This window comes from Larimichthys crocea, chromosome XI (assembly GCF_000972845.2).
Source record: "Larimichthys crocea isolate SSNF chromosome XI, L_crocea_2.0, whole genome shotgun sequence".
In the NCBI taxonomy this organism is placed as follows: domain Eukaryota; kingdom Metazoa; phylum Chordata; class Actinopteri; family Sciaenidae; genus Larimichthys; species Larimichthys crocea.
In genome coordinates, this window is record NC_040021.1 from 16195398 (window position 1) to 16208615 (window position 13218).

The following is a 13218-nucleotide window of genomic DNA, read 5'->3' on the forward strand; positions in this document are numbered from 1 at the left end:
TATATGAAAATGAGCGACAAGCCTCCATCCCTCCTGTGTGCGGATTATGAGCCTGTGTTTGTGAGGGTCTAACTCTAATGGGCTGGTAATTACAGTTTGTTTATGAGTTTATCGATGCGTACCACCACCATGCCTGCATGGGTTATGGGCAATGGCAGATAAGGATCACGCATTCAGTTTTATTCCCCCCTCCTCTGAAGACTTACATTGTGAACTCCCACTGCGATCATGGGTCCAGGGCATGGATCTAACTTGACTTTGCAACCTTGAGATACACAAACTATACCATTTCTCACTTTGATACGGAGCCAAGAGCTGTGAAAAAACTATACACCGAAATAGCTCATTATAGAAAAAGCCTGGATTCTTTAATTTACACCTTCATCCCTTTCTCCACAGCAATACTATTGTTCACTTAACAAGGTCAGGACCTACACATATTGCGATTTGCTAACATTTACTGAAGATCTTCCTCCCCCGTTCACATCTTCAGTGTTCAGTCAAGTCTCCAAGCAGGTTTGGATGGTAGGTCGCGGCCTTGGGGCTCTGAGGGTATTTTCCACGGTGTGTTGTCAGCAACGCAACAACAGCAGGCGGTCTCAGATCCTTCCGTCTTTCCTGGGCTCCTGACGACCCACGCGGCATATGCTCTGGGAACTCTTGACGCAGACCCGCTCGCCTCCATTTGTGTTTGTACGGTCAAATTTAATCAAGATGGCATCTGTTGGTGTTTAATGTGAGTAATTGTCCTGTACAATATGCATGTGTGTATGTGTGTGTGTGTGTGTGCGTAGAGAAAGACAACGTCAGTATACACTGAGGGAAAGCATTTAGGGAAATGTCATTTCTTTCTATGTGCCCACATGCTGGATAAGTCTCACATTTACTATCGATGCATAATTTTGTCCCATATGCTGTCACCACCTTTAATAGCACCCCGGACTGTTTCTTTTTTCTGCAACTATGTGAAATGTCTTCTTGTTATGAGTGCATTCCCTCTGTGATGGTGTGTTGGTCTGTGTCAAATCATGTGCCAGAGTAATAACTGTCTTGTATGAATGTACCTGCAACTGGCTGGCTGTGAAATGAATTTCCTCCTTGACAACAAATAGAGCTCTAATCTAATCTACCCTGCATCTTTTCAGAGTGTGTGAAGATACATGGACATACTGTATATGTGTGTGGTCGCATGTGTATATCTGTAAGTGTGAGAGCAAAGACAGAGCGCAAGTGGGTGCATGACTTAGCGTGTGTGTGTGTGTGTGTACAGTATGTGTGCTTGTATTAAGGTTAGCCTAAGAGCCCATTGTTGACTTCAAAAGGATTCCTCTGAGGTTTTAATTATGTTACTGCTTAACTTGGCACCAGAGAAAGAGTGATCCTGGCTGAAGCCTATAAATCTCTCAGTGCAGACACCTCCACGCCCTCCAAAGTCCTCGACTCCCCTGGACCTCCCAGACACATTAAGGAAGAGCGCTCAGGTTGGCCTCAACCACAATAACTCTGTGCACAAACACAAACACATACACACATGGACACAAGCAAAGAGTTGAGAACACATGGACAGACAGATGCTTGAGCTGACACAGTCAGACTTGCCCTCACACACATTCATGTGTGCAAACATGCATCCACTTGTGTGCGCACGCACATTTATGTTTGCATCCATATACACAGTACACATGCAGGTACATAGCTTAAAGCTTAGCTCACAGGCTGCCTCACACACCTTGAAGGAATAATTATGGAAAATACATGATTTTCTTTGTTGCTGAGAATTAAATGAGAAGATTGATAAATGTCTGTCAATGTCAAAGTGACCAGGACTCAAGGAAGTTCTGTTTCTGACCAAGAAGTAGTGCAGCACAAATCCACGTACAGTATACATATACTTTTTGTATGAATTAAATAAGATCTGTTGTGTTATTAAGTCAGCTTAAGGTGCTGGTCAGCAGATTTTGTTGCTTATGAACAGAGCCAGCCATTCCTGTTTCTACTCTTTAAGCTAAGCTAACCGTCTGCTGGCAGTCGATTCACAAGTGCAAGTGGACACTAAGAAGACCTGAATTCATCCTAAGCTAAGAGAATTTTGGCAAAGACTCCTAAATGTTATTTGAAAATGTTTGAATTTGAGAGGGAAATTCCCAAATGGAGACAGGAGGAAAAGGCTGAGGGGTTTGTAGGAAAATAACTGCTGGAACCGGAGGTCTTGTAAGTTTTGGGATCAATCAGAGTTGAGTTGTGGGATGAACACACACACACACACACACACACACAGTTTTTCCGCACACACATGTTTAAATTCATCTAAAGGACATGGATTGAAATCTTATTAGTTTGAGATGCACTCCAACCAGATGTTGAAAAGGGATACATATGTAAGTGTAAATAACTTTGTCTAATAGCCGCTTAGCTAAAACTGTTATTTTTTGTAGCTACATTGAAAAGCAAAGTTATTCATATTCTGGTGGGTTCTTTTTTTCAATAAACAGCTTCAGGTGCATTACTACCACCATTTGGACTGGAACAGTCTGTCCCTGATTTGTATGTAGTCCGGGAAACCCAAGCCAGATTGCAATCAGATTTTTCATGTTGCTAATGGAGACGCATATATGTGGCTAAATGTAAACAAAAGTGTATTAAATTGCATTTAGACTTTATCTGGATATGAGACACTTGAAGTGACAAGCATAAATGGGGCCTATTGTTCCCAAACCTAAGGCCTGAGGACAGGCATGTACACCCAGTTCCTCATAAAAACATTGTTGCAGTGATACAAAAGACAAAACTCAACCACTAGTATAGCAATGTGAGGAGAAATTGTTTATTCATGTCAGCTTTTTTTTTTCTTCTCCACTATGAAATGACTTTCTTGATGTCTTCCAGAGTGGCTGACATATAGTTAATGTAGTGTATCCCTCCCTCCTCTGCGTTACCCATATGCCTCTAAATCTGAAGTGGAAAACCCAGAATTATCTCAAAGCCAAATGATGGTTGTTGGTAGCAGACAATCTTCAAATGACAGTATCTTTTATCTGTGTACCCTTTTCCAGGGTAAAACAGAAGGAGTGAGGGACTTGAAAAGTGATACCTCTGCGTACCTGCTTGAAAGAGTTTTTCCTCTCAGCAAGGGATTAAGAGCGGAATGTTTTTTTCTTTCTTTTTTTGTTATTCTTCGCCATTGCGCTCCACCCTCCTCATTAAACACCATGCATATTCTCCCAGGAGAGTCCTCCAACATTACAACTCTTCTCCACAGGTACAGCTCTCTGGGGTCCCTCACTTTTTCTCATTCCTTTCTCTCTCCTCCCCTTTCCTCTTGTCTGCTCTTCCTCCATCTCCTCTCCTCATCTGTCTCCCAATCCGTCGCCCTTCTTTTCATGTACTTCCCACTCCCTACCCTCTTAGATCCTCTCTACCTCCTTCCCTCCACGTTTACCTCACTACCTTTACTTTGGCACTGCAGAATACACTCCTTCCCTCTTTCCCTCCTATCCACCCTCCTTATCTCTCACCTTCCATCTGCATATGCAAGTGCTTATTTTGAAGTCGTGGCCCACAACAGATATTCAATATTAATGAGGACCCTCATGAATTTTTGAGCTCTAATTAGATGACTCTTGGTTCGTTAACTGAGAGGGTTTCGGTGCTCAGTAGTGGTGAGGGAGGGCTAGGGGGGTGTGAGCTATTAGAGTGAGGGACAGTCCCACCCTCATCTTCTGCCTTTGCACTCCTACTCCTCTTCACCCTTCCCCTCATACCCCATAGTGCCCGTAATGTCCCACAGTAGAAACGGCGATGGGGCGAGGGGGGTAATCAGCAGGCCTGGATCGCCGGAGCTCATTATAAGACAGCTGGCCATTAGTTTGCAGGCCCCGCACATTGTATCGTCTCTGCAAGCGGCCTCCTGCTGGGACATTATTTAGCTATTCTATTTCATCGTCACTTCAAATGATGCAATGGTCTTTTCAGGCACAGGCAGACAGACGCAGGAATTAACTGAGAAGGTGACACCTCCACCCTTAAGTGACAAGAGAGACATTCCTTTTCACATGTGTGGATGACCGATGGATGTGCACACTCACACGCACAGTCCCATCTTTCCCCGACTCGTCTCATCTTTCCTTCAGTGCACTGACCAAATGTGGATGAGGATTACACCTTTAAACAGTCAATCTTCTCTGTAACTTTCCCCTTTTTCTTAAAGGTTTTTCAGCACATCGGTTAACCGTCATCCCTGCATTATCACCCACAATGTCACAGACACGTGCCTTGCCCTTGCAACAGCCCCCACCACCACCAACAACCAAATCCCTCTACTCCGATATCATGCTCCCACTATTTCTCGAGAAGCGTTTCGTCTGTCCTTTGGTTTTTCATTCCCAAAGGTGTGTCAGGATCAGCAGATACCACAGGCATCCGTGCCTTACCAAACCCCCCCTTCATCCAACACCCGCTCCTCACCCTCCCACTCCACCCTTGCCTACTTGTGCATATGCAGAGGAAGGAAGCATCTCCACTGTGGCAGCAGCAAAACACCACACTACAAAAGAGATGCGCACCTCTGACAGTAACCATCAAGAAGGGCGTTGACAGAATAAGGGCGGGAGATGATGATCTGAGAGGCAGGGATGTGCAAAAGGAGGCAAGAAGGGAAGAGAAAGGGCTTTCTTTCCTCTGTCTCTTTTTTTTTCATACCTTTTTTTTTTTTCATTTTCCCAGGATTCATCAAGCCCCACTTGACACATGTCTGACTGGGGTGGCGTTAATCTCCCCAGAGGGTGGGGTCCCCTTTTCTCCTCTGCATGCCACTCCTTCACGGAGCCCTTTCCTTTTCCCGTCAATTTACATTTCAAAACAGGCGATGAGCCGATCAAAGTCGGTCACTAACGATGAGGCCTTTCATCAGTGGCTGGCATGGTATGCCGAGATAGTATACGGTGAGGTTTCATTGATCATAAGCAGGTGGGTGTGCTGTTTGGCACTGGTTTGTGTGCTGCTGGGCTCCTGTCATTGTTTTATCCCAAGTTTGTCTCTAGGGGCAAGACGTCGCTGGCGGGGGATGTGCCAGTGGGTCTCACAGGAGAATGTCTTTGTCATCCGGAAGCCTTACATGCCAGTGAATTAATCACAAGGATTCGAAAACCTGCGATCACACTGCATCTGAATGAGTGATGGAATCATTGTTTCTCTGAGAAGTTTTGTTGGATTTGATAGCAGCTATCAATAACTCAATTACTGACAATAAGATCACATTTCAGTTTAGCTCAGGTTAGGTTTTGATCAACGGTTGCAGGACAATAGAAAGGAGGAAGAAATTTGATGCCTGATGACTTACTTACCAATTAAAGTTAAACACAGCGCACACATGGAACTCCTCAGTAATAAAAGTTATTTACCTAGAGCATTTCCAGTAATACTTTTGGACAACTACTGGAAAACTGACAAATGCTTCATGGAAAAGTTCTGACACAAAGTGATATGTATTTGACCACTATGATTGATCTTATCAATTACTCAGTTTTGGAACAGTAGAAAAACGTACTTCATAAACTGAGTCTGTTTATATTTTTGCCAAGTGAGGATGGGCAAGTTGGAGAATTTTCGTCTGGTTTGTGGTAAGCACGGAGCTTAAACAAAATTACAACTTTCAAGCGATTCAAAGGACTGCAATACTGCAATGAATACTGAGTCAGACCCTTAATCTTAGGATCATCCCCCCAGGGTGGGAGATTATATTAGCAGAGCCATTCATCTCCAATAATTTAGTAATGTAGATAGTAGATTAGCTCTATTCCCTCTTGTCTGCCAACACCTGGGGCATAGCTCATATTCAATACCTCCTTGTTCTCCTACTGTATATTCTGACTGTTGTAGGTGGCCTGGCCTCCCCACTATGCTCATTTGACTCCAAATTACAAAACTCTCCGGGGAGACAGTCCAACAGCAGCTGACCAGAAGACCCCCCCCCCAATCACCACCACCACTGTCAGAGAAACACACACACATCCATAGACACTCTCAATACTATCAGACATCACACATAAAGGTGTAAAAAGAGCCGGATTATGCACATTAATGCCTAATCACATGTCATTTTATTATACTCGCTTGGTATGTAACCCATGCCCTTTTTCCTGTAATTATAGCTGCCAAGTGGCAGGAGGAAGGCACGCTGTAATTGTTTTTGAGGGAGGAATGGCAGTGGCAAAGATAGATTTCAGATGCCATATTTGCACTGAGGAATTTGAGCTTTTTTCCCCCCCTTCACTCTCTTTCCAAAAAGGACCCTGTCGTTTTCAGAGCTTGCTGCTCCCGGGGTAGTATGCTTTTTATTATTTTTCCAATTAGAGTCAATTGACCTGACAGAATGGAGGGCAATTAGTGATATTTCCCCCTCCTCGCGGGCCTGCGGGGTAATTTGCTGGAGGTTCTCAGCAGTGCTTTATGTGGATATACGCCCCGCCCCACAAACCCTTTCTGGAGCATAATAGCTTATGATTTTTCAGAATATAGCTCCTTTTACTCCAGTCTTTCTCCCAGCAAAGTACAATTACAGACTGTTGAAAGGTGTCATCTTTTAAACTGCCTATAATCTCTCTCTCTCTTTCTCTCGCTATCATAAAAAACATAAGGGCCATAGTATATATATATATATATAGTACACAGAAATGAGATCTTTACTGATGTGTAGGGATTGTTGCCAGAGTAGTGGCAGTAGCTGGGTTGGTTTAGTAAAATATCCATCCAACGAGGTATAATTGTGTGCAGATCATTTCTCTCAGTGTATTAACTCGTGCATTGAAAGCCAGACTTATGGAGAAGGGGGTGGAGTTGTTAGTAGGGTGAGCTCGTTGGCTTAAATCCCGACTTGCTATTGATAAACTTGATGAATGTAATTTGTGCCTGCAACCCCGGGTTATTGTCCCCCCTCTATACCTGCAATGCCAGAACACTCTGTTCCTGCGTACAGGAAAGCACAATGGCCCGGTCTGCATTGGCTCTCATCTGAATACCTGTATCTGCCTGTGCCTCTGCTGAGGAGTCTGACACACAAAGAGAAAAATAATCTTCTGAACTAAGCTTGTCTGGCATATCCACTGCTGAGTCTATAAGAGCAGAGAAAATCTCCTCAAACTGATGCACTGAAATAAATACGCTTAATTTACCTACGCAGAAGCCGCATTGGAGACCGTAAAGGCCGGCAAATAAAAGAGGCATGGATGGAGTTGTTTGGAGATTGAGATACAAGACAGTGTGGGTTAGTGGAGCATGCTATGCATATAGCAAAATGCAAATTTACTGAGAGGGGGAGAGGATGCAACAAAAACACGTTTGATACATTGAGTAAAATTTATTCCATGCATGTGAATGTGCCACCCCAACCCGAGCACATCATTTGCTCGACATTCAGTACATCTGTTGTGTTAAGTGACTGTAATTTAGGTGACATTGGCACAAAGCCTCTTAATGTAGCCCCGGTGGACCCCCTGTAAGAGGGGCACGCGGGACCAAACAGAGGCATCTCGCAGCTGGAGCCGCGTCAAGGATCATTTCCCTCTTCACATGATTAATTACAGTTTGATCACTTGAATCTAAATCTGATTAATTTTGGTCACATGTCAGGGAGGCATCAGTGGTCTATAATGTATACTGTGTAATCTGTACCAGCCTCTCCTTGAGAATCATTTATGAGGTTACAACATGTGAAACTAATGTTGTGCATGTGTGAAGTGCTGGAACGATCTCTTTATGTCATTCTCATGTGACTCAACATGTGTAATTTTCCAGAATTGACATCATGAATGTGAGACGCACTGTCCTTAATGGGCCACTTGCACAATGAGGTAATTTAAGATATACATTTATCGTCTCTAGTCTTTGCATAAAGTATGATGTGCAAATGTATAAGAGGAGGAGGAGGAATTCATCTTCTCCTGAAAATTGCCTGTTGAGGTGTATTTGAGGAGCTGCACCCGTAACAACTCCCCCAGAATCGGTGTCACTCATTGCTGTTTTCTTTTACTCTGACACTTAGGAGAAACACCTTAGGCAAAAAAAAAAAAAAAAGCCTTACAGACATACAGACACACGCACACATACATTCCCTCAGGGCCTTAGGCCAGATTCCTGTCCTAAGTGGTTGCTGTGGAACTTCTGAGCTGTCAAAGTCTCACCATAATCCCTCTCATGGGTCAGGGCACAGTGTCAGATCTCAGTTTACTGTACAGCTTTCCACATTTTACTGGCCTTAGCTTCTCTGCGGCTTAAAAACCCGTAGTATAAATTTGTTTATATTTATAGCCCAGGTAGCTCATTGTTAGGTGAGGAAATCCTCAGATCTCCCTAAAATGTCAACCTTTGGGGAATTCAAGAAAAGGGAACCAGCATGCATGTTTCAGTTTATCCAGTAAGAAATGGAAGAATTTCATAAGTGAGTTTTCAGAAAGCAACATACTCGCTCCAGAAATACATATGAGACCCTGAAGTTGCTATATTGTATAATTTTAAAAACCTGTGTTTGGCAGAAGTTGTAAAAGAACTATTAAAACAGCTCCACAGGGGCAACTCTGACCTTACAACTATGGCAGGAATGCATTGTGAGTGACAATAATACAGTGCAAAGTAAACATGGTGAGGCTAAAGGTCATTTTTACAGTACCTGCATAGCCTAAAACTTGTGTCTTTGTCTCTGTGTGTGGAATTTTGTGGTTATAACTCATCAGTCAGCTACAGGATCAACATTTCTGCTAAACCAGTAATTAAATCAGGATGATAAACATACTAAAGCTAACAGGGGAATTAAGGGGGACTGGATGTCCAGTATTATATTTTGTTTGTTTTCCTACAAAAATATCTGAATGCTTTATTTACATTTCCCACATGAGCCTGTTTCAACTGTCAGATGACAGCTTTCTCCAACTAGCGCAATTTTCCAATTCTGTGATGACAAAAGCCAGCATGTCCTGAATATCTTGTCAATGTCAAGCATTATTTAGTATAATCAGAATCACCTTGGCTGTGCTTTGTGGTGCAAACAGAGGTGGAACTGTAATTGTAGATATGCTGTACATTTTAACACAAGAATATAAAAGGGAGGCACAACAACATGCAAGGGAAGCTTTGTGAAGTGTGTGAGCTCTGGAACTGTGATCCTCAAGGGCGAATCAGCGGAAAACAAAAGCACACAACAGTCGTGGCCTACATTCATGTTGGAGTGCTTTCAACGCCAACAGAGCTTATTTTCATACGCCATTAATTGCTTGAATAGATTGCCTGTTGAATTCTTAATGTGCTATAAATTCCATGTTTGTTTTCCCTGAGTTGACAGCACACAGGCATACTGTGTCAGACCATGTCCTGTAATCAGCACTGGCCTTGGAAGAACTTCAACTAAAGAAAACCCTTCCACGTACTCTCCTCTTCAACTTAACGCTATCATTGGGCTATTGTGCACAAGTTTGCCTCTCATGTCGTTGCTGTCACAATGCAATCTATCCATTACATCTGCATCATACGTCAATGGCCTTCTGCTATGTATAGGAGATTTCTTTGTGCTCATCTTTCCTATTCAAGAGGTAGGTGTGAAAGCTGGAGAGGGTCACTGAGCAATGAGCAATGAGTGCCAAAAGATTATCCTGCAGCACAGTGAGGAGTTGGACAGCAGTGATGGGACATCTCTGGTTTTTGTCTCCTCAAAGTGCAGAATCAGTCATCACTCCAGGGCTTTTACCTGTAGGAGTCAAACCCTGCTTCCAATCCATTTTAATGCATAACCAGCAGGGCTTTCCTTTCCAGCTTAATTCGTACGCAGGGACTTTGCATGTTTTAAGCTCTATGCAAATATTATTGGATTTTCCAAGGATTTGGGCGGATTTCCTGCCATGGATTTTCCTTTACAAATGTCTTTAGAAAATAAAGTGAACCTATTTTATTTAAATTCGGTTTAAGAAGGCAAACAAATATTTAGATGCTAAAAATATTGAAAAGGGATCTTCTGAAGTAGGGACTGAACTTTATTTCAAATAGTATTTTGCCCATATGAGCATTTACTTTTCCACAAATCTTTTAAGGGAAAGGAACTTTCTTTTCAATCAAATTCAAAGCCCACATCAACTGTATCGTCATCGCCATCATCATCATCACATTATCCATGTGGTTCTACTGTGCTCAAATTGTCTGGATACAAAGTAGTGGATTGTGGCCCTGCATATCTGTGTAATGATCTTCTGCATTGTTTTTCAGTGGCCTTGACAGATTGTACATGGACTAGACCTTGAAAGGCAGCACTGACAACATCACATCCTTGAGCAAACCAAAAGGCTGTCCAGAATAATGGGCTGCTGTTGCAGTCATGTCATCTGAGAAGGCGTCGTGTTGAGGAATAAGATGGGGGTTTGTTTGGACATGGCCATGGTGGGTATACCACCCCCTCTGGCCATGGAAGATGACACTAGAAAGGTAGAAACCACACAAAAGCAGGTGTAGCTGGCCTTTGAGAATGGTTCTAAAAGGTGGCCCACGGAGGGAGAAAGACTAATTCCTCTAAAAGATGTCGACTGTGTACACAATATTCATAATCGCAACTCTCACCCCTTTGCCACCAACAAACGTCCTGACAAAAGCCTTAATCAGACGCTGCTACGAGTGGAATTTGAGGTGCACATGTTTTTGATTAGTGCTCACTCGTGTACTCTTCCTGCACTGCCATCTTTAACGGTGCCAAAACTTTCGACAATAATGTTTTCCCAAACAAACTGCAGAAATCCCTGTATTTAAAACATTATGCTTGTGTTCTCTCAGCATACAGGGCACAGTTTTAATGACTATCTCTCACACCCTGCTCGCCTCCTTCTGTCTCTGCCCTTCATTTCTCTCATAGTTTAGTCTGTTGGTGGCTTTTTCGGGTTGGGGGGGGGGGGGGGGGGGGGGGGGGGGGGGGTAGGCCCTGGCCACAAGCTGAAGGCTTGATTACAGTCCTGGCAAGAGAACAGAAAGCTGAGGGGCAGGAGGGATGGGGAAGGGGAGGGAGAGGATGGAGGGACCTCAGGCCCTGACTAAAAGCAGCTGTTGGAGCGGGCGGGGGTGAAGGCCCTATGTGCTTTTAAAGGGCTCAGGATGACTGACCTCAGCAGAGCTACACGTGGAAGTGCTAAGACGTCCACGTTAGCTAACTTGGCAGACAGCTCAACTGTTAATCACTTTAGTACTTCCTGTGTTCTTTTGTTGGAGTCCACTCTGAAGGATAATTCCTGTTTATTGCATCTTGGGTCTGATTTTTGTACTTTTGGCTATTGTTTCAATGATAACTTGAACACATCAGGGAATATGACGACATTGCTAAAATAAAGTCAGACATGGAAAGAATCACAAGTGGTCAGAGTATCAGACAGGTTGTAAACAAGCAAGCATTTTATTCCCATTATCCAAACCACAGTAATGTCACACAGTTTAAAAAGGGTTTATCAGTTGTATCTCATTTATTAAAGGCTGATAAACCATTAACTGATGCTTTATAGATCAGTTATGAGCCAAATTGGAACACATTTTGGGTTAGCAGGTTGTAAAAAATCTTCGGCTCCAGTGTTTTGCCGTTTTAAATGTTTTTAAACCAGTAATAAATGCATAATAGGTTGTTAATAAATGGATTTTGGTTTGGATTATCTGCAGTTTGCATACAGTCTAATCAATCAAAAAAATATTTTACTAGTCATCACTGTTGATAAAGACATTAATGTTGTTTTGTTTGTTTTTTTGTTTGTGCATTTTTACAGAAAAAGGGTTATTAGAAAGTAATATCTTCCAGATCCATTGATTTGTGAATTTGATTAAAATCTGTGTGATCTGTATATTTCTTGCCCTGTAGGGCATCTTTGTACTATTCCTGTCTCTACACAGATAACTTTGTGAGTTTCCGGAACCAACATTAACGAGGGCCAAAACAAAAAAAAATTAGATCAAACTTAATAAACTATAATTAATCATGATACTTGCTTTTTTTATAGAACTGTTTACCAAAAATGTAAAGGAGTAACGGTTAAATGGCAGCATTGTGATGAGTGAGTTCTGACATTCAAAAAGAAGTAAAAAGTAGATTGGCATTCGACAACATATGCAAAACCGCAAGCGCCGATGAATCTGGCTATTGAGGCGTCAGTGTTTCAAGTGACTTGCTGCTCTCTTCTCATGAAGCTTTTATCTATTCAAAACAAAGAAAAAAAGAGAAAAATGGTGATGAGCTAGATGTGATAGTGCTGCCAGAATAATGATATATTCAAAATAATGGCTGCGAGAGAGCTCCCTAATGGCAATGTTCGGGAGCCGAATATTGTAAAGCACCGCAACAAGGCTAAACTTGTGCAGGAGATTTACATGGGGAAAGAGCCGACGACTCCTACTCTTTTCCTTACAAATCTGAGTTGTTTTTGGCATTCCTACACATATGTGCAATAATCAACACTGTGTCCTAGTATAGTTTTTTTCACACTCCCACAATCCTTCTGTCAAATGCAACAATGTCATCGGAGGAAGACATAACACAGAGGATCCAAATTTGTGAAGCCACTGGATCGGAACCGGATGCACAACAAAATTATACGTTCACAAATGACAAGCCCAACACTGCAGCACCTTCATATTTCACTTAACTGCACCGTCACTTTGGCACAGTGGCAGAAACAGGAGCAGGAGTCTTTCAAGCATCTTCTCTTGCCCCTTGAGTGACGAGGACAGTCAGCTTTATTAAAGGGATATTTCATCCAAACACGGGGGTCCATTCTCCTCCTGATTTTGACTGACAGCTCGACTCCAGCAGAAAATCAAAGCAATATGGGATGCATTTGGATTAAAGTGAGAGGGTCATCCTCAAAGGCTAAGGTTAGGCACACTGTGTGGATTTCTCATTGAAGGAACATGTATTTGAGCACGGATCAAACGCCTTTGTTTCAGAAAAAGGCTTTAATGTGAAGATAACATGTTGTTGTTTGGAAATGTTGAAATGCAATCTTAAGTATCCCTCTTGAATGTGAATCATCTCATTACCAGGCATTCTCACACTGAGATAATGTGAAGCATAATGTGTTTTATATCATCATGATATGAAACAGGGCCAGCAGTGCACTGTGTAAAATCCCCTTCAGTGGCATTATTTTGGTCGTCAGTAGCATAAATTTGGATGTGAGAAACATCAAAGCCCCCATATAAATGCCTTTCTCTTCA